Source organism: Pinus tabuliformis, chromosome 2_2, assembly GCF_031772625.1.
Source record: "Pinus tabuliformis cultivar Carrire ecotype Pingquan chromosome 2_2, CPIR1, whole genome shotgun sequence".
Classification (NCBI taxonomy): Eukaryota; Viridiplantae; Streptophyta; class Pinopsida; order Pinales; family Pinaceae; genus Pinus; species Pinus tabuliformis.
This window is the reverse complement of record NC_142300.1, coordinates 209287934-209308680: the sequence shown is the minus strand read 5'-3', so window position 1 is coordinate 209308680 and position 20747 is coordinate 209287934. Positions and strand designations below refer to the sequence as shown.

Here is a 20747-nt window from a genome sequence, read left to right as displayed (position 1 = left end):
TCAGATCATGATAACTAAAACTTTGTTGATGGATTCAACCAGACCATTCGCTTGTGGTTAATAAGGGTTTGAACTATCGTGACGTAAACTAAGCTGGCCTGTAAGTTCGGTCATCATAACGTTTCGAAAATGGCGCCCATGATCAGTGATTATCACTTGTGGGACACCAAACCTAGCAATTATATGATTGAACATGAAAATTGCAGCTGTCTTGCCGTCTGCCTCAAATGTAGGCATCGCCTTGGCCCACTTAGTAAAATAATCTACCGCAAGGATGATATACGAAGTTCTGACCATGACCGCAATTATAGAAAGACGCGAAAGCGCAAATTTATGGAGTTGCTTCTGCGACTGGATCACTAGCACTGAAAACCGTCTTTACATTGGATGGTTCGGCATCTTGATGATCCCTACCCTATTGACCGCAACCTCTGTATTCATTATTGCTTTCATCACAGCTCCTCCAGTAGATATTGATGGTATTCGTGAACGTGTGCTTATATACCTGGTATTGACCATAATTTACAAGAACATTTTGTAGTATTAGTAAGAGGAGGAAGGGTTAAAGATTTACCCAGTGTGAGATATCACATTGTTCGAGGAACCCTAGATGCTTTTATTTGATTCCAGCCAAACGATGGTAGGCATGCATTTTGTTATATTGACAGGAATCGGGATCAAAGGTATCCATCTTCATTTGAACCATTAATTTGACTGGAAGAAATTAGATATACAATTTATATCTCTCCCTAGGTTAGCCCAACACCTAGAGCTACTAAAAATGCATGCTCACATAGATAATGTAGCCTGGATCCACTGGCTTAGCCAAACACACTGGGCTGGGGAGTAGAGCTCACCTTCCACGCCGAGAATTTTTCGCAAATGAAGAACTACTGAAAAGGCTTTATATTACTTATGGTGCAAGAAGTGCCCCCCGACTGAGTGAGGGTTACATGTAATAACATCGATACCCCATTTGGCAAAAGGACCAACGGAAATTATAGGGTGGAGAGGAGTAGGTGGTGCGCGCATCTTACGATCAAAAATTTGGCAGTTGTGGCATTTTCGGACCGCCGTAATACAATCTTTAAAAAAAGACGGCCAGAAGTAGCCAGCGTGCAATATTTATTGGGCTGTGGCAAACCCAGACATATGACCGTCACACGCTCAAGAGTGACAGTCATTTAGAACCCTTTCAGCTTCTTCGTGAGTTAAGCAACGTCGAAAAACAGATTCCGCCCCACGACGATAAAGAGTATCTCCAATAATCCTGAATTGTTGGGACTGGAATCGAATTTTTCGACGTTCTAACCGTGAAATTTCTAGCCGAAAGGATTGGGTCTGGAGATAAACGATGATATCCCCATACCATGGATCTAAAGTGCTGATTAGAAACAAGGATTCGTCCGCAATGGGATCCTCCGCCATAGTTTCTGTGTCAGCACGCGGGAAGTCACACATTAACTCCGCAAAAACTAAAGATTCCTTAGACTTGGATTTCTCGAATTCCAAGTCGAACTCCTGCAGGATAACAATCCATTTAGAGTACTTGCCCCCTAGAAATTTCTTGGTCAAAATGTAGATCATAGGGTTGCAATCCGAAATTACTGTAGTTTTACGTAGTAAAATGTAGTGACGAAAACATTGGACAGCTTGAATGGCTGCCAATGCCAATTTCTCCACATGTGAGTATTTTAGCTCAGTTGGATTTAAAGTTCAACTAAGGTAATATATCACATTTTCAGTTCCGAATTCATCTTCCTGAACTAAGACCATTCCAATGGTGGAATGAGAGGCGGTGAGATACAAGAAGTAATCCTGGTTGTAGTTGGGAGGATGCAACAACGGTGCATGGGTAAACACGTGTTTGAGTGCATCAAAATATTTCTGAGCTATCTCATCCCAATAGAATGGAGTATTCTGCTTCAACAACCGGGTAAAACCCTTTGTAACCTCAGCATAGTTAGGAATGAATCGTCGTAAAAAGTTTGCTTTCCCCTGCAAACTTTGGAGTTGGCGAAGACTCAAAGGAGGAGGCAATTTGATGATAGCTTTGACCTTCGAGGGATCGATGTGAATTCCGGCTTTTGAAACTACAAAACCCAGCAATCGACCCATTTCTCGAAGACACATTTGTGTGGGTTCAACCGAATCCGATAATGCCTACACCTCATAAAGATTGCTCGTAAATGGACGAGGTGATCAGCTCGATGTAATGAATGAGCAGGCAAGTCATCGAGATAGGGTTGCACAATGTGCTTGATGTCATGAAACGCATAAGACATCGCCCTTTGAAAAGTTGCTTCGGCATTCTTAAGCCCAAAAGGTAACTTGCAATAAGAAAATGTCCCCCATGGACAAATGAAAGCCGTTTTTGGTTGATCAGTAGGTAGAATATTGATTTGATTGTATCCGGAAAAACCGTCCATGAAGAGAATATTTCGCTACCGGCACAATCATCAATAATTTGATCGATATAGGGAGTTGGGTAATTGTCCTTTGGATAGGCTCGATTAATGTCCCTATAGTCGATGCATATTCTTATTGTTCCCTGCTTTTTGTTAACCGGAACAATATTCGATACCCAATCCATTAACGGGATCAGATAAATGAAACCTGCTTTCAATAATTTTTCAACTTCTGCTTTAATTGCAGCAGCTTTTCGTGGGTGAATCTGACGCAAATGTTGTTGGACGGGTTTAGCGTCTGGGTAAGTCTTGATCTCATGGAAAACAATCGCGGGATCAATTCCTGGCATTTCCTCATAGGACCAGGCAAACACGTCGTGGAATTCTTGAAATAGGGCCTTATATAGTTGATTTTCGTCATCTGTACACGAGGCACCTATATGAATGTTCTCAACAATTCAGGGCTTAACCGAAATGTCAATAGGAATAGTTCGAGAGATGTTTCCCAAATTTAACTCTGAATCGGGATGTTTCATTGGATTCTGAGGTTCCTTGACATATTCAGTTGTAAAAATTGATGAGAAATCATTTTCAAAACGATCATCCTCAGGTAAAAATGAAGATCTGTGATGGAGATCTTCCCATGGTAAATCATCTACACATAGGATTTCATGAATTTTCTCATTAGAGTGAACAAATTCAGAAAACGTGATTAAATCCGAGTTTGATGTGAAAAGTGATTCCTTACGGACCACATTCATGAAGTCATTCTCGGTTGAAGATGGGTTGGCAAATGACTGCACGGCTTCATAGGCAATTTCATATGGACTCAAAGGCATGGTGTTACCAAATGAGTCTATCTCAGATTCAGAAAGAATGATCCAAGGATCATCATAAACAATGATGTCTGATGTAATCATATGAATAGTTGCAAATGAAGACGATGCGTTGATTGGAGGAAAAGGAAAAGTTCCCAGTAAACCGACATCTTTAACTAGTCCTACTCCAACATCCTTATATGGGATAGTCGTTTTACTGACATGCTGAATACTCTCAGAAGAGGCTGGGTCAGATGAAAAGTAAGCCAGCTGGTCTATTGTTACGATCTTCCCATTATGTGGAAACTTTATTACTCGAAAGACCGATGAAACGACCGTTGTCATAGCGTAAGACCAACTTCGACCCAAGAGAAGGTTGTAATCTAGAGGGGCATCAACCACCTCCACATCTAGACTAACGGTTTTTCCTTCAACCCCTATAGGCAAATCCTGTAGAATGCCAAAAGGATGAAACCCACGGCCATCAAAGGCCTTTAGAATCATCGGGGATTGATTTAGTGGAGGAGAACCAAGCGATCTCCAACACTGTATCGACATAATACACATTGAGGCTCCCTCATCAATTACAGTCCGATGAATAGGCCTGTTTTTGACTATCACTGGAATCTGGAAAGCCATTTGATGAGGAAAATGTGGTGTACTATTTTCTAGATCGAAAATTATTAGCTTCGAGTCCTGAACGTCAACAGCTCCTATAGCCGACAAAAGTAATTTATGTTGTGCTGGACATGATTGCAGCACTTCCAAAGCCGACATTGCTGAGGGTGAAACAGCTAAATCCTCAACAATGTTATAATTCTGAGTCACTCTTGCATGTGGATTGAAAGTAGACTTTCGAAGTATACCCTTGGCGGGCGATTTGATTACCAAGTCCGGATTAGGTTTCTCGATCTGTAGTGGATCAGAACCGGGAGCTGAGGTTGATGGATTAGAATGAGAAGATTCTGCTTCTTTACCATCAACAGGACTTTTACTACCATAATCTTGCGATCGAGTCGCAATCCTAACATGGGACATCATCAGTATGGGTTCTTCATTGGCACTCGAGGACGAACCTATCATCTTACTGTCTTGAGTCGGAAAAGGATCCTTCAAAATAGCAGGAGTTTGGGAACCTTTGACAATCTTCGCAACCTCTGCACGATGAGGGTAGTCTCTTGTAAAATGTTCATCATCACAAATGAGACAAGGATAACGAGGTTTGTGCTTTTCATCATTGGATTCCGCCTTTTCAGGTTTCTCCTTTGAACTATTGTCCGTTTTATTCTTCTTCTTTCCTTTCTTCTTTCCACCGGATTTTGATTTGGCTGTAGATGACTCTACAACGTGAATATCGGATGAAATCTTTGCAGAAGAATCTCCTGTTGGGGAATCAGGCAAGGTTATGATAGGAGAAGAATTCTTGGAAGATTTCTTCTTACTTTTAGTGTTAACCGTACCAATCATACCATCGGCGGCATGAGATCCCGAAGGAGCTGCAGCGATTTGATTTTTCTTGGGAAGATCAGGGATTTTCTCATGTAACGTACCTGACTGAGTATAGACCAAGTCAAGGTACTGTGCTTGAGCAATTACTTGCTCCTCAGTAACAACTCCGGCTTTAGCTACATCTTCAGTGATCTTTGGCAACAAAGATTTTACAAACCACTCGGCCAAAATCTGATCCGGAATAAATACCTTCACTAAACGCCGTCGACGTCCCCACACATGAATATGATCTGAAATATAAGTTGACGTCGATTGTTTTAACAAAGTTAACAATTCCGTGCCATTGTCATATCGGACTGGCAACTGAAAATGAGTTAAAAACGAGGTAGCTAACTGACTAAAATTATAAAAAGTGCCTCGCGGTAACTCAATGTACCACTTGGCCGCGAGACCAATTATAGTGCGCTGGAAAAGTCTAAGATGGATTGAATCATCTGAAATGGACTTAGACACACACTAGAGGTGGTAAGTCATCACATGGTTCGACGGGTCCTCTCCTGATTTACCTTCGAACTTGGGAATGTCACTGGGCAACTTATTTGGCATTGGCGGCCAAAACGGAAGATAATTAATGGGATCGTTCGTTAGGCGCGACAAGTCAGGAAAGTCCAAAGTTGCGATAAATGGTAACTGCCGATTAGGATCCCTAAAACTCTGGGTCATGAGACCAGCCCCAGGAGGAGGATATCCAGGATAACTAGGAATAGGAATTGCGTTCGGGATATTGTATCCTCCCGGAAAACCAGGATTAACCAGACCGTACTGGGGTTGTTGAGGTTGTTGATAAGTGTACCCAGGATACGGTTGATACTGATAGACTGGCTGCTGCACAGCAGAACCGAATTCGTACTATCCCTGGTACGATTTATAAGTAAATTGTGGTTGACTTGTGACAACCGTACTTAAACCAGGTTGTCCTACAAGCATCTAAACCGAAGTTTGAATCGTAGATCCAGACGGTGGTAAATATTTCTGAGGAGTAGATACAGGAACAGTAGAAACCGAAGTTGTCGATACTCCAGAAGTAGGTGGCGTAGATTGAACAGATGTTGCAGCAGTTGTAGTAGTCGTTTGAGGCGGAGTACGAGGTGTACTAGGCCCAGGCTGAGAAACTACTGAAGGTAAAGAAGTTTGAATGTTAGACTGGACTGGTTGTTGGGGTGAACTAGAAGCTAAGGGTTGTCTAGTTTGAGATGAAAACTGTACATTTGGCTGCAACACCTATTGGGTTTTCAATGGATCCCACACTATATTCATTCCGGGGTACTGACCCATAATAGGTTGAGAATACTGAGGACCATAACCAGGTTGAGGGTAGAATTGATAATTGAAAGGTACATTTCCCGTTCCTTAAACATACGTTTGACCGGAAGGTGGTTGGAAACCTTGGTTCGAGTACTGACCTTGGGGTTGATACCCTTGAGGCACGTACTGATACTGGGGTTGACCTTGAGGTATAAATGGATACTGGGGTTGACCTTGGGGTACATATTGAGTCTGGGGTTGACCTTGAGGAACGTACTGTCCCATAGGTATGTACTGTCCTTGAGGTTGCCCCCCAGATGCAAATTGTGTACCTTGAGGTTGCCCCCCAGGCATTAATTGAGGCTGCCCCCCAAGTGGTAACTGGCCACCTTGAGGTTGAGGATTGGGAATAGAACCTGACATTATAAGAATGTCTTCTACGCTCAACGGCTTAGTACCATTGCTTCCAGTTAATAACCCTTGCTCAATGGGTTGAGGAGATGCTCCCGAAAAAGTACCAGAAAGGGACTGATACCCGGAGGGAACAGAAGGACTGTCGTACAAAAAGGATTCAGGCGATTGAGTAAACATGGATGACTTTCCTGACATATTTATGGGAGTATAATAACCTCTAGGTGTTGGGTGATAAGGAGCACGAGGTGGTGAAAAACTTAACCCTGAGTTTTCTAAGAAATTAGTCAAAGAAAGATACCAAGAACTGCTCCTAGGTGGACTGTAAAAAATTGATTCACGCTCCCTTAGCTCAATAACAGGTTGATTTTCAGGGATAGGGATGCCTACTTCTTCTTCCGGAGCAAGTTCTTCAATAGCAATAAGTCCAGAAGGAAGATCCTGGGTGATTACTCTTTCTACCCTAGGTGAACCAGGACCACTAGAAGTTGGAGAAATAAACCCCGATGTCGGAGTAGCAACAAATTCACTTTCAGGCTCAGATATTTCGGGTTCTTCACCTATATCACTAGTAGATGAAAAGCTACCAGTAACTTCGGAAACAGACACTGACTGTGGATTATAATCTGCTACTAACGGTTGAAAATTAGGATGTACTATCAAAGAAGATTCTCCTTCTTTAGGTGACCCAACTCTACTGTCTCTAGGAGTTACAAGGACTTTCAAGCCTTCAAGCTGGCTCGGTACTTCCTCAGGAGGTTGGCCCCAAAGTCTATGGGACTTCCTTAGTAACTCAGCCACGTTTACAAGCTCAGGAGATTGGCCTCGAAGTCTATGGGACTGCCTTGGTAATTCAGCCACAGTTAAAGACTTTTAACTACTTCACACGCAAACAAAGTAAAATCTCAATGAAAACCACCTAAAGTCTCTAAAGAACCAAACAAATTTGAATCACACGCCTAAAGAATCTAGGAGATCAAACACACACAAACAGTAACTTTTCCTACTGAAAACACTAGTTGGTGATGAAATCCAACGTCGCAGAGTTCAATACAGAAATGGCGGTTGGAATCAGTTACCCCAGCAACCTTCTTAATGAATAGACTGGCACAAGTTCCTCCACTTAACCATCTCGAGTGAAGAGAACCACCCAGAAAATCCAAGTGAGTCTAGCCGACGTCTGCTCCAGGTACAGTGGGATCTTCCCACCACTGTCACCTCAGGAAGAGTCCTAAAGAATATGGCCACTAAGGTTACCAACTGAAACAAATATACCTGGGGGAACAGTCTACGATCCGATACGCACGCAAGGGCAGAGTAGCAAGCTCAATCCCCTTGAAGGCTCCTTGACATAATCCAAGGTTTACCAACAAGTGACCCTAGGCTCCTCAACAATGGTTAATCCGAGGTTTACCGTTTTTAATACGTGAATATCTGGCGTCGTTCCCAATGAGGAAGGATTGATTCCCACACTGGTTCAGACACGATCTCATGCTTCTCCTTTAAGAGGAGCTTTCCCAGAGCATAAATGCAACAATTGGATTTCTTCCCTACCACAAGATACAGCTACTTGTTTGTTTTACTGTCTTGGAGAGTTAATTACTCTCCTACTCCAAGACACTAGCCTAAGCTAAGTTGGTGTATTAGAGCCCTAGAAATAAAAATGTTACTAGATGAATTTTACTTTAAGAGTTATTTTTTATTGGATTTTGTTTAAGTCAAAAGGTGTGGAGATGAAACTCGTGGTATGAAGACTCGACTCAAAATCACTAAAAATGCACCTAATATGATTTAAACAATCTTTTTCTCTTCGATGAACTTCTAAACTAAGAAAGAGTTTGAGAATACAAATACTTTGTAAACACAAATCTTTCTCAATCAAACAAATCAAAAGAAGAGTTTTTTTCCTTTTCCAATGCACTCAAAACGAGACAACTAGTTATTTCACAAAAATTCCCTTTTCATTTCAAAGCACTCAATCACTACAAAAACAAACTTTTTTTCAAAAGAGATTTTTATATTTTTTAATAAAACACTCAAAACTATGAAAATGACTAACTTTGAGATCTATAAATTATAAAAACCTATTTGAAGTCAAAGCCTACTAAATGTCTTTTTTAAGGATGTTTTACTTAGCTAGATGTAAGCTAAGGACCAATTTATGCAGAATCACAAATAAGTCAAGAACAACCAATTTTGTTTTCTTTTTGAAAATGAAAATCCAAACTTTAAACACAAGCTTTTCGAAGTTTTGTAAAGAGAAAACTCAAAGCGGATTCCTCAACAAGGGGAGATTTCATAAATGGTCAAACTCATAAGAAGGCTGGTAGACACTATGGTGATCTGAAGTACCTACAACTTCTAAGCTCAGAGCCACTACACAACCAAAATGAAAAGCAAGCCCAACAAGCAAAACTCCTAGGAATTTCACCTAAAACCCTAACACTAATGAAATCAACCTAAGGAAAGCTTCTGACAAGTTATATGCAGGTCTGGGCAGTGGATAACAATTTCTAAATAAAAACTAAGCTGACTAACAGAGGAAATCTTAGGTTTTTCAAAATCTTGACAGGGTCCACAGGCCCACAGTTGACACAGGTGCGGTCCCGCTCTGTGCTAAAAGCCAAGCTGCAGGTAGGTACGCACTATGTTAAACGGCTAGGGTGCGGTCCTCTCCCAAAGCTATGAAAAACAAAAAATAACCCTGGATCTACAAACTCTACCCAATTTTACACAGAACAAGCCAAAAACAGAAACAAAAACACAGTTTCTCAGGTCAAAGTAAAAACAAGGAAAACAATCAAGTCCCCAGTGGAGTTGCCATTTTGTCACACGGAATAAGTCGATCTTGCGGACAAGATAGACCTTCCTAGAATCTAAAGAAGACCTAATGACAAGCAAACCAACCAGACACTATCTTTCTCTAAATATGATTTAATAAACAATGGCAAACAAGTGTTTTTAGGGCCTACCTTAGGTCCAACGCAAGCTTGTGGATGCCCTCACTCCTTCGATCCAAATGAGCTCCTTTGTCGCGAATCTGCAAACACAAACAAGGCAAACAAATTAAATAGCACCTAAAAAGCCAAAATCATAAAACATATCTAACATGAAAGTCAAGGAGTCCATGAAACAAATAACATGAGATACTTGTTGAGAAAAATGAGTTTGATTGCATTAATTCAAAAGAAGAAGAACTTTACAACCTTTGCCTTGATGCTGTACAAGCTCCTCCCAGGGTCCAGCAAGAAGTCTCCTCTACTTTGACAAGTTTCACTCACTCCCCATTGAAGCCAAAAAGGTATGTGATCTGTCCGCTTAAGCTCAACTAGGAAGTCTTGATTTCACCAGCATTTACCCTAAAAAATGTTCAGCTTCTAACCTCCTCAGCAACCAGCCCAATGCCTGTATTTATAGTGCAATGGAGGGAGGTTACTAGGTCCTCCTTCAAAGGGATAAAGCCCTCCTTCAAAGGGATAGCTCCTCTCATCAAGGGATTAGCTCCTTCTCTTTTGGGATGCATGAACCACCTCAGAGCCCCAACAATCCATGTCAAAATTCCTTCTAGAATCCTCTAGAATTAACCCAAAGTAAGTTTTTTAAGATAAAACGTGTGCCTTTTGACTTTCACAGGGGTCCGCACCTACACCGTTAAGGACAGAGCGGGCAGGTCCGCATTTTTTGTACACAAAAGGTGCGGGACCGCAAGTGACAATGAGAGAAAGTGCGGAACCAGAGTTACATTGATTTTTAATGTCTTTCTCCCATTTCCAAAGCTTGATTTGAAGAGCTGAGGTCTGAGACTTGCTTAGGAGGACAGTACAAGTGATGATAGACTCATACTGACTGCAAATAATCATGGTGACGATATTTTTGTGTAACACATCATCAAAAAACCTCTCCATAATAAACAAATTTTCTCCTAAATGACTATCGCATACAAGAAAATAAACAAGAGATCATGCAAGTTTAATCAAACACCATAAAAACTACAACTAATCCACACTTCATCTCCTCATTCTCTACATAAAATGTTGACTGAAATATACCACTGCTACTGCTATGAACTAATTCTAATTTTTTTCATAATAACCAAGGAAAATTTTAGGGGCTAATATTCGCACATGGGCTAATATTCCATACCTTTTCCAAAAAAAAGGTTCACCAATTTCCATTTTTCTAAAAATTAATTCACCCAAATTTTATAGTATAAAATTATTTTATCTTAAAAATCGCCAATATTATATATTGTCTAAAATAAAATAATTATAAATATAAATACTTTTACAAATTATCATCAAACATTTTAAAATCTAGATATTAGGGACTAGTAAGATCCGCCAAGTTCACTAAACTTTAAGATAAAATTCCATCCTTAAAATTTTCCCTCATAATAACGTGCACAACTTGCTCACTCTTCTCTTCTCTCACACACTCTCAACACAATACAAAAACAACCAAATGAACTCAAATCCTGATTCTATTTATCATTTTTTGAGATGGTTAAATCACTAAATGCAACTTTGTCATGGAGCTTTATTCATACACATGGAAAGTTATCCAACACTTGAATAGATCCTCATCCTTGAATTGATCTGCCACTTTCTTCATTGTATGAGAGGTATTTTAATTTTAACCACTTTCTAGATGATGGTTAACTTTTTTTAACTTTGTTATGAAAAATTCCAAATGAAATAGTTGGAACAACACATAAAAATGTTTGATATGCAAGACGAATCCAGAGGAAAAACATTTCAAAATGGGGTAATTTTTCCTCCACTCTATTGACTTGCATCAACTTACTCTTCTCCAAGCCTTGGCTAATGTTATTAATTCTCTGTGACCACTGGTAACCTGTGTTACCCCTCATTTTCCCTCCTTCCTCATGGAATGTGCCAATTATGCTTTGGGAGGTGTTTTCGTTGTGACACACACCCTCCAAAAAATTTCTTACACTTGAATTTTGGAGCCTAACTATGATCCTAGGATCTGTTGTTCCTTGATCATTCATATTTTCTTCATGGTCAGTTGATGTTCCCTCATATTCTAAGTGTCAAAGTGACTTGCTCATGCATGCTCAATTTTGAAGAATTTATAAGTGAACTTCTTCCAATGTAAGCTTACGTTGGCACTTTGCAACTCTTAAAGTTAAGGATTGCGCAATCACAATTGGTTGTCGCTGGACAATCCCTAAGGACAATGTACTATGCAACCCATATCAATAGTAAGGTCGCACTATCTATTGTTAGCCTCCTCACTTCGATTGCAATCAGACTTCTCTTTTTGTGATCTTTCACAACTGTCATTTTGGCACACCTTTGTTTTTACAAGTGTCACTTTCATGTTCATGACTATCATTTATGTTGTAGAAACTCCTTGTATATTCAAACTACAAATTGTAATATGCTAAAACAATTGACTTGAATCTACTCTATTCATCAACGGGAACAATAAACGATCAATGAAATCACGAATCATATAAGAGAAAGAATTCAATCACACATAACACAATAATTTTCTAGGGAAAGCCAGAGCTAAAAACCCTCGCTATCTGTATATTGCATTAGTCAAAGAATTTGGATGAATACAAATATGCTCTGCTCAACCTTGAGCTCAACCTGCACAATTATTTTCTATCCTTAGCCTGACTAACTAACTTTTGCCAATACTTAGCCAAATTTCCAAGCTCTTAATTCCTTGTGTTGTTCCCTTGGGAACTAACTCCTATTTAATGTGGAAATTACTCATTTATGAATTGTGCAATCCTCATATGCATTCCTTTGATTACATGCACCATCATTTTAATTTAGATGATTTTACAAGTGATAGTGTGTTGTCCCTGAACTCCAATCTCAACTAGGTCTTTCTATGATCTGACATGCATGAGTTAATTATGAGTGAATCTTTATTTTACCAGTTGATCATTGTAGATAACACCCCAGTATTGCAAGATACAACCCACTACTATAGGTTACACCCCACTACTACAGGTTACACCCATTGTTCAACAGGAAACACCACATTGTACATCATGAAAGACCCCACTCGACTACAAGTTACACCACACTACTGAAGTTTACACCCCACTACTGCAGGTTACACCCCACTACTGCAAGTCACACCCCACTACTGGATCTCCCACTAATTCCTCCATCCATTGGAACTAGTTTAAATGAATTAACTCAGTTAGAATGAATTAAATAATTACAACTCAAAATAAGCTCAAATAGTGCTCCTAATTATAGGAGACACTCTACATGACTCTAGTTATACCCTAAACTCGAATCAACTGAGCTAACTAAGTCAAATTAACTTAGTTAACTATTACATGTTTTCATGAGATCTAGAATTACAATTTTATTCCCAATTTAATTCAAGGACAAATTAAATTAGGATTTTTCTTAATGTTATTTTAACATTTCTTGTTGCTATTTTCAACACTCCCTCTCAATAAGAAATGAATTCAAATATATCCCAACCTGGTGCCTTTGGAATGTTCTGCATGCAACTCTTGTCACTGTTTTTATTGCTACTGCAACATCTACAACCAAAAAGCATCCCAACAAAATACATTGAATCAATTGTGTCTGTAATTGTCTACTAAGAAAATTATGTTGCTTCTAACTCTACTACTGAGCCTCCTGCTCTGGTGTCAACACTGCTCTAAAATCCTCACTATTTGACTAAAATTGATTCTCCTACTACTGAATATTATGGGCCCCCGTAGCAAGGTAATGATCCATGAGACAAAAAGCACCTCTATGGATCCTGCCAAATTTATGCAACTCTTGAGACTATTACTTCACATCGCGCCACCTCACACCAGGAGGTATAACTTCATACAAATCAAACTTTGATCTAATCATATTGTTGATTCTACTACGCTGTTGTTTCTTCTGTACTGTTGTTGCAACTACTGCAATAATGAGTTTGATCTCCCCATATCCTGAAGTACTAGCTTCCATAGGGTTTCTCCATCTAAAACTAGACTCCTAAGTTTTGATCTCCCTATGGGAAATTTTGCTACTCCTCAATATACCATTATCAATGATAAAAACTCCCTTTTTTGTGACTAAACATTGGCTCGCTGATATTCCTACTAGCAACCTTTTTGCTCCATTAAGAAGTTTGCACATTTTCTCTTCTGGATCTGCCCTAAACTAGATCTCCATCAATCTGCAAGGACAAATTCAAATTCTTCTCTTTTATCATGATTTCAGCTCCAATACCATGTAGAAATTTCTACAAATATAACTTTGATACCATGTAGAATTTCCTTGTAAATTCAAACGGTAAATTGTAATATGCTAAAACAATTCACTTGAATCTACTCTACCCATTAACAGAAACAATAAGAAGTCAATGAAATCACGAAGCATATAAGAGAAAGAATTCAATCACACATAACAAGGGGAAATCCATAGCCAAAAACCCCTGCTATCTGTATATTGCATTAGTCAAATAATCTAGATGAATATAATATTCTCTACTCAACCTTAAGCTCATCCTACAAAAGTATTTTCTATCCTCTACCTGACTGACTACCTTTGGCAAATACTTAGCCAAATTTCCAAGCTTCTAAGCTCCTTATTTTCTACATTGTTTCCTTGGGAATCAAATCCTATTTAATGTGGAAACTCATTAATTATGAATTGTGTAATCTTCATAGGCCTTCCTCTAACTACATGCTCCATCAGTTTAATTTAGATGATTTTAAAATTGATAGAACACTACCCATGAACTCTAATCTCAACTGAGTCTTTCTATGATATGACATGCATGAGTTAATTATTAGTGAATCTTTAGTTTACTGGTTGATCACTGCAGGAAGCACCCCATTACTATAGTCTACACCCCACTACTGCAGATTGCACCCCACTACTGTAGGTTACAACTTATTGTTCGACAGGCAGCGCCACATTATAATCAAGAAACACCCCACTCGACTATAGGTTACACCCCACTATTGGACCTCATACTAATTCCTTCCTCAATTGGAACTAGTTTAACTGAATTTAACTCAATTAGACTGAATTAGATAATTACAACTCAAAATAAACTCAACTAGTGCTCCTAATTGTAGGTGACACTCTACATGACTCTATTTAGATCCTCAACTTGAATTAACTAAGCTAACTAAGTCAAATTAACTTAGTTAACTATTAAAAGTTGTCATGAGATGTGGAATTACAATTTTATTCCCAATTTAATTCAAGGACAAACTAAATTAGGATTTTTCTTGATGTTATTTTTAATATTTCTTGTTGATATTTTCAACATATGCTTTCTTTCACTTTAAAAAGTTTCATTTTTTCATGTTATCTTCACTCTAGCATGTGTCACTTTCACTTTCTTCATCCTTTCCAAACTTTCATTTTCATTTTTTCTTACTGTCGTAAGTGTCGTCTTTTGGTTAGAAAAGTGTCGCATCTAGTCAAAGGGAGTCCATTCTACATTCTTGAAGGGAATTTCTGATGCATTATTTTACACTACTATGCTCTATCTATCATAAATATATGCATTGAATACATTCCCAAAGTCTTGAGCATTGTTGCACTAGTTTCGTCACTATCATTACAAAATCTATCCTAAGTGTCGCACTTGGAGGTAAGTGTTGTTATGTCATCGTTTCAATAAGGACATGTTTATTGTGGGTGCACTAGTACAAAATGGTTAATTAGTTACTAAAAAATGATTAAAATTTTCATATAAATGACCATTTTTCAGTCGGTGACCAACAGTAGCTAATTTACAGTATCTTATAACGCGACCAACTTTTAGTCGTATTTACCTTAGTCATTAATTGGTTGTATGAATTTTATCATCTAGTAGTATATTTAGTCATTAATTTAGTTATTAATTGCTACAATTAATGACCAAATATACAACAAAATATATTACTATATGATTACTCGCGAAAACCAATTAATGACCAAAGAAATATAACCAAAATGTTGGTCGTGTTATAAGATACTATAAATTAGCTACTAATAGTCATATATATGCAAATCTTAGTCATCTGCATATGCTTATAGCATCTACAACATGCAATTTTTTCATATGAATAAAATTACGGACTTTTTCCACAAAAAAAAATATGTAAATTTTAGTCATCGTTTGAAACCAATTAATGGCAAAAGAAATATGACTAAATTTCGGTCATGTTATAAGATATTATAAATTAGCTACTAATAGTCGTATATATGAAAAATTTAGTCGTCATTTGTAATCACAAATTTATCATTTCCAGTAGTCATTTATCTTTTTTTGGTAGTTTCATATTCATTATATAAACATTTGATTTAGTAGTTTCTATTCATTTTATTTAATTTCATTAATAATTATTATAAACTACTAATTTAGTCATATATTCATTTTATTTGTGTTCATCAGTAATCAATCAAACTACTAATTTAGTAGTTTTAGATTTATTTTTTGTGTTCATTATTAATCAGCATAAATTAATTAGTATGATTTTGCGACTAAATTAAAAAATGTCATACAATGTGCATGTTCATCTAATAGAAGTGCTAAAAATACTAAATAATATCAATTGCAAATATAAATAATTTCAACTACATAAATTTTATTATATATAATATCAAGTATTTGTTGAAAATAGCAACAAGAAATGCTAAAAATAGAATTTTGGGATACATTCCAATTTTAGTTAGTCCCTGAACTAAAATTGAGAAGTGAAATTAGAATTTGATCTTAGCAATTGTTTGTAAAATAATTAATTAATTCATCTTGAGTTAATTAGTTGTAGGAAATTAAACCTGAAATCTATGTCAAGACATGCAACAGTTTCTCCATTGATTGAGGAAGTTATCCCTTGATTAAAGGAGATCAAGATGACTTGTACTTTGAGTTGTAATTAGTTAGCTCAGTTAACTGAGTTAAGTCCAGTTAGATTAGTTCAAATAGTTTGTTGAACTAATTATGAGTTCAGTTAGTTAATGCATGCATGCATGTAACTGTTGCACTTCAGATAACTGAATATTCTCTCATAAATAACTCATGCATGTCAGTTCAGTGAGAGACCTAGTTGAGATCAGATGATGGGACAGTGTACTATCAGTTGCAGGAATATTCCATTGAGGATATCTCTTGCATGCAGAAGGAATTCATTCCTTGGAGATCGCAAGGTTACTTTTGAGTTTGATGAGTGTGTGATGAGGTCAATTACACAGGTGGTAGCATTGGACCCCAAGAGAAACTGCATAAGGAAATAGGAGGTTTGGAGGACTAAAAGAAGGGATATGTGTTGTCTATTCTGTCTATGAGCAACAGTGAGGGATTGTACTGAGAGCTGGATAGCTTATGAGCTAAAGCTTTGTGTAATCTAGACATATTTCCACTTGTATGATAATACAGAGATCGAGGTTTTTAGTTGAAGCTTTCCCCAGAGTATTCTTCTGTGTTTATGTGTGATTGATTTCTCATTCTCTGTTATATGTGTTCTATTTGATCTTGCCCAAAATCGATTAAGCTTCCACAAGTTTGTTTGTAGAAGTAAATCAAGTATTTTGCTTTAGTATATTGCATTATTAGGTGATCTACAGTGAGAATTTCTACATGGTATCGAAGCAAAGGTGATTAAAGCGAAGAATAGTATACAAAGAAGGGAGAAGTTCGAAGGTTGAAGTTCTTGATTATAGAATTTGAATTCTTATCACATCTCAAATTTCACCAATGGCGTTCAACGGTTTAAGACTCGAGTATTCCCTCTATGGCATCTCAAATTATATAGCCTGGAAGGATTGCATGGAAGCAGTATTAGAGGACAACAGTTTAAAGGACTTAATTGATCAAAAAGTCCCCAAGCCGGCAGCAGCTAATGCTACAGAATTGGTGGAATGGAAGAAATGTGTGGCTAGAGTGAGGAGAATCCTTCTGGAGGGAGTTCAAGACCACATAGTCTCAAGTCTCCATGGGAAGGAGACATCATTTTCAATGTGGAAAACATTGAAATATCTATATCACAATAGCATTGATCAGAGGAAGTTGGTGCTAAAAGATAATCTTTGGAAAATCAAGTGTGAAAAGGGCGACATGATCTCTACATATTTGAACAAGCTCACCACCTGCAAGGATGAGCTTGGAAGTGTAGAGATCACGACAACTGACAATGACATGCTGAGTCTTGCTCTCCTCAATCTTCCTAAGAGCTAGCATAGCTACCAAGACTTGGTAAATCGAAGAGAGAAACTGCTAGATTGGGAATGACTTTGGTCAGATCTGATGCAAGAGAAGATAAGAAGAAGCACCAGAGATGGATCTTCATCAAAGCAAGATGATGAAGAAAATATCACCTTAGCAACTAAGGCAAGGAAAGGGAAAGGGAAGGCGTCCCATCCCAAATCCAGTTCTTCCCATGGTGGGAAGAAGTTTGACAAATCAAAAGTGCGATGCTTCCATTGTCATGAGGTGGGCCATTATGCTATGAATTGTCCACAGAAAAAATCCAAGAAGGGATCCTCGAAGGGATCAGATGGTGAGGCACTAGCCTCACAGTTTGAATTGGATTTCTCTCTCATCGCATGCATGGTTTCATCCATGGTGGGATGTGTTTGGTACCTGGATAGTGGAGCCTCTTTCCACATGTTCGGTGACAAGAATCTTTTCAATACCTTGGAGGAGAAGGATCTCCAGATGCTGATCGAGATGGGCGATGATGGAAAGTACCCTGTTTCAGGTGAAGGTACGATTGTGTTTTAGAGGGAGCATGGAGCTCCTCTCACCCTGACTGATGTAAAGTATGTACCGGGTCTAAAGAAGAATCTTGCGTCTGTCGATATACTAGAAGACAAAGGCTATGATGTAGTTATTAGTAAAGGAAAGGTGTTCCTGAGGCATATCGGTATTGGATGGACCAAGAGGATTGGGATTCGAGTAAAGAATATCTACAAGCTGGAGGTAGACAACTATGCTACATTGAGTTCCAAAGCAGAGATGGTGTAGAGCCAAGATGTTGGAGAGCTATGGAATAGAAGATTGGGCCACTTGCACCATGGCGCCTTGAAGATCATGCAGTAGATTTCTACCGGACTTACCAAGGGAAAACTGGAAGAGACAGATACATGCAAAGGTTGTACCTTAGGTAAGTATGCGAAATATTCCTTTTAGGATCGAGATAGTAAAGTTGGAGCAATCCTGGAGCTAGTTCACATAGATTTTTATGGACCATTCTCTACAGCCTCCACCGCTAAACAAGGTACTATGTTATTTTTATTGATGATTTTTCTTGTAGACGTTGGATCTACTTTATGCAAAAGAAGGACTAGACCTTCTTAAGGTTTTGTGACTTTAAAGCCTTGGCAGAGAAAGAATCTAGAAAGAAAATAAAAGCCTTTTGTAGTGACAATGGTGGAGAGTATGTCTCCCAACAGTTTAAAGACTTTTGTGCAATAGAAGGAATTAAATGGGAGTTGACGACACCCCATAACCCACAGTAGAATGGGGTGGCTGAAAGGAATAATAGATTGATTATGGGAGAAGCTTGAGCGATGTTGCATGACCAAAGCCTACCACTTCATTTGTGGGCTGTGGTATGCAATACAACAGTATACTTGCAGAATAAAAGCCCACACTGTATACTGGGGATGAAGACACCTATGGAGGCCTTTTTCGGGAAGCGACCAGATGTGAGTCACTTTAGGATCTTTTGATCATCGGTTTATTTCCATGTGACCAAAGATGCCCAGAAGAAGCTAGATCCAACAACTAAATTGGGGATACTTGTGGGGTACACTGATACACCCCACAACTATTGGGTGTTCCTACCTACCAATCAGAGGATAGTGGTACATAGATATTTGAAGTTTGATGAGGAGAAATCCATTCGAGTATCACTTGAGAGGGAGCTCAAGTTGCATGCAGAGGATGAACTTTTAGTTCCTAAAGATGAGGAGCTTCATATTGATGTGGAGTAGCCACATGCAGAGGATACAGAAGTGGAGACATCCACTCATGCTGAGTCTTCTAGAGATGGGCAGAAATGCTCAAGGGAAGATCACAATTTGATGAGGGATGCGTGAGAGAATGTGGGACAACCATCTTCTTAGCGCAGACAAAGGAGGTCACCCGAGTGGTACACTGGTTACATGGCCCTGGTTGGGGAGTGTGTAGAGTCCGAACCTTCTTCATTCGAGGAGGTAGTGCAGCAACTAGTTTGGGTTGATGTTATGGTAGAGGAGTATGACTTTATCATTCGAAATAGTGTGTGGGATGTTGTCCCAAGACCTAAGGAAAAGTCAGTGGTGAGTTCCCTATGGCTTTAGAAGGTAAAGCAGGCAGCTAATGGCAGTGTTGAGAAACATAAGGCAAGGTTTGTTTCCCATGGTTTCTCACAGGTTGAGGGGATCGACTACGTTGAGACCTTTTCTCTTGTAGCAAGGTACTCATCTATCAAATCGATGTTGGCACTATCAACTCAGATGGGTTGGAAGATCCATCAGATGGATGAGAAGACTTCATTCCTCAATGGGAAGATTGAGGAAGAGGTGTGCATTAAGCAGCTGGAAGATTTTGAGACCTTCGATCGTGAGTTGCATGTGTGCCAACTCAAGAGGGCTTTGTATGGGCTGAAGCAAGCACCCCATGCTTGGTACACTAGGAATGACAGTATTTCACTGGGTTGGGCTTCACCAAGAGTGAAGCAGATCTGAACCTTTACCACATCATGGTAGAAGGTAAGCCATTGATCATTGTTCTTTATGTGGATCATCTTATTTTGACATGTGATGATCAGTTGATCAAGCCTTGCAAGGAGGACCTTATAAAAGAGTTCGAGAAGAAAGACATGGGTCTTATGCACTACTTTCTAGGCATGGAAGTGTGGCAGAAGGATGGGGAAGTGTTTGTGTCTCAAGACAAGTATGCAAATGAGATACTTAGGTGGTTCCACATGGAGAAGTGCAAGCCCATGGAGACTCCTCTAGCCGGTAACTGGAGGAAGGAGGATGCCACTTCAGGTGAGGTAGTAGCTGCTATTGTTTATTGGTAGCTTGTGGGTTCACTAATGTATCTAGTGAACACATGACCAGACTTATGCTTTGCGGTGAACCAGCCAAGTCAAGCTATGGTTTAGCCTACCAAGATGTTTTGGAAGGTAGCGAAGCATGTGTTGAGATACCTCAAAGGCACATCTCAGTATGGATTGTGGTACAGATGGATAGAGGGAGTGAAGCTTTAGGGCTTCATAGATGCAGATTGGGTAGGGAGTCCATCAAACCGGAAGAGCACTTCTAGAAGAATCTTCAACCTTGGTTCAGTTGTAGTTTATTGGTACAGCAGGAAACAAAGGTCAGTTGCACTTAACTCAGCAGAGTCTGAATACATGGCTGCCAGTCAG

The 20747-nt window shown here is 38.9% G+C and overlaps 1 pseudogene; it reads left to right on the top strand.

The window, feature by feature from the left end:
- Window positions 1–295: 295 nt before the first annotated feature.
- Window positions 296–20747, top strand: part of LOC149192074 (F-box/kelch-repeat protein At1g16250-like) — a 46137-nt pseudogene continuing 25685 nt past the window's right edge.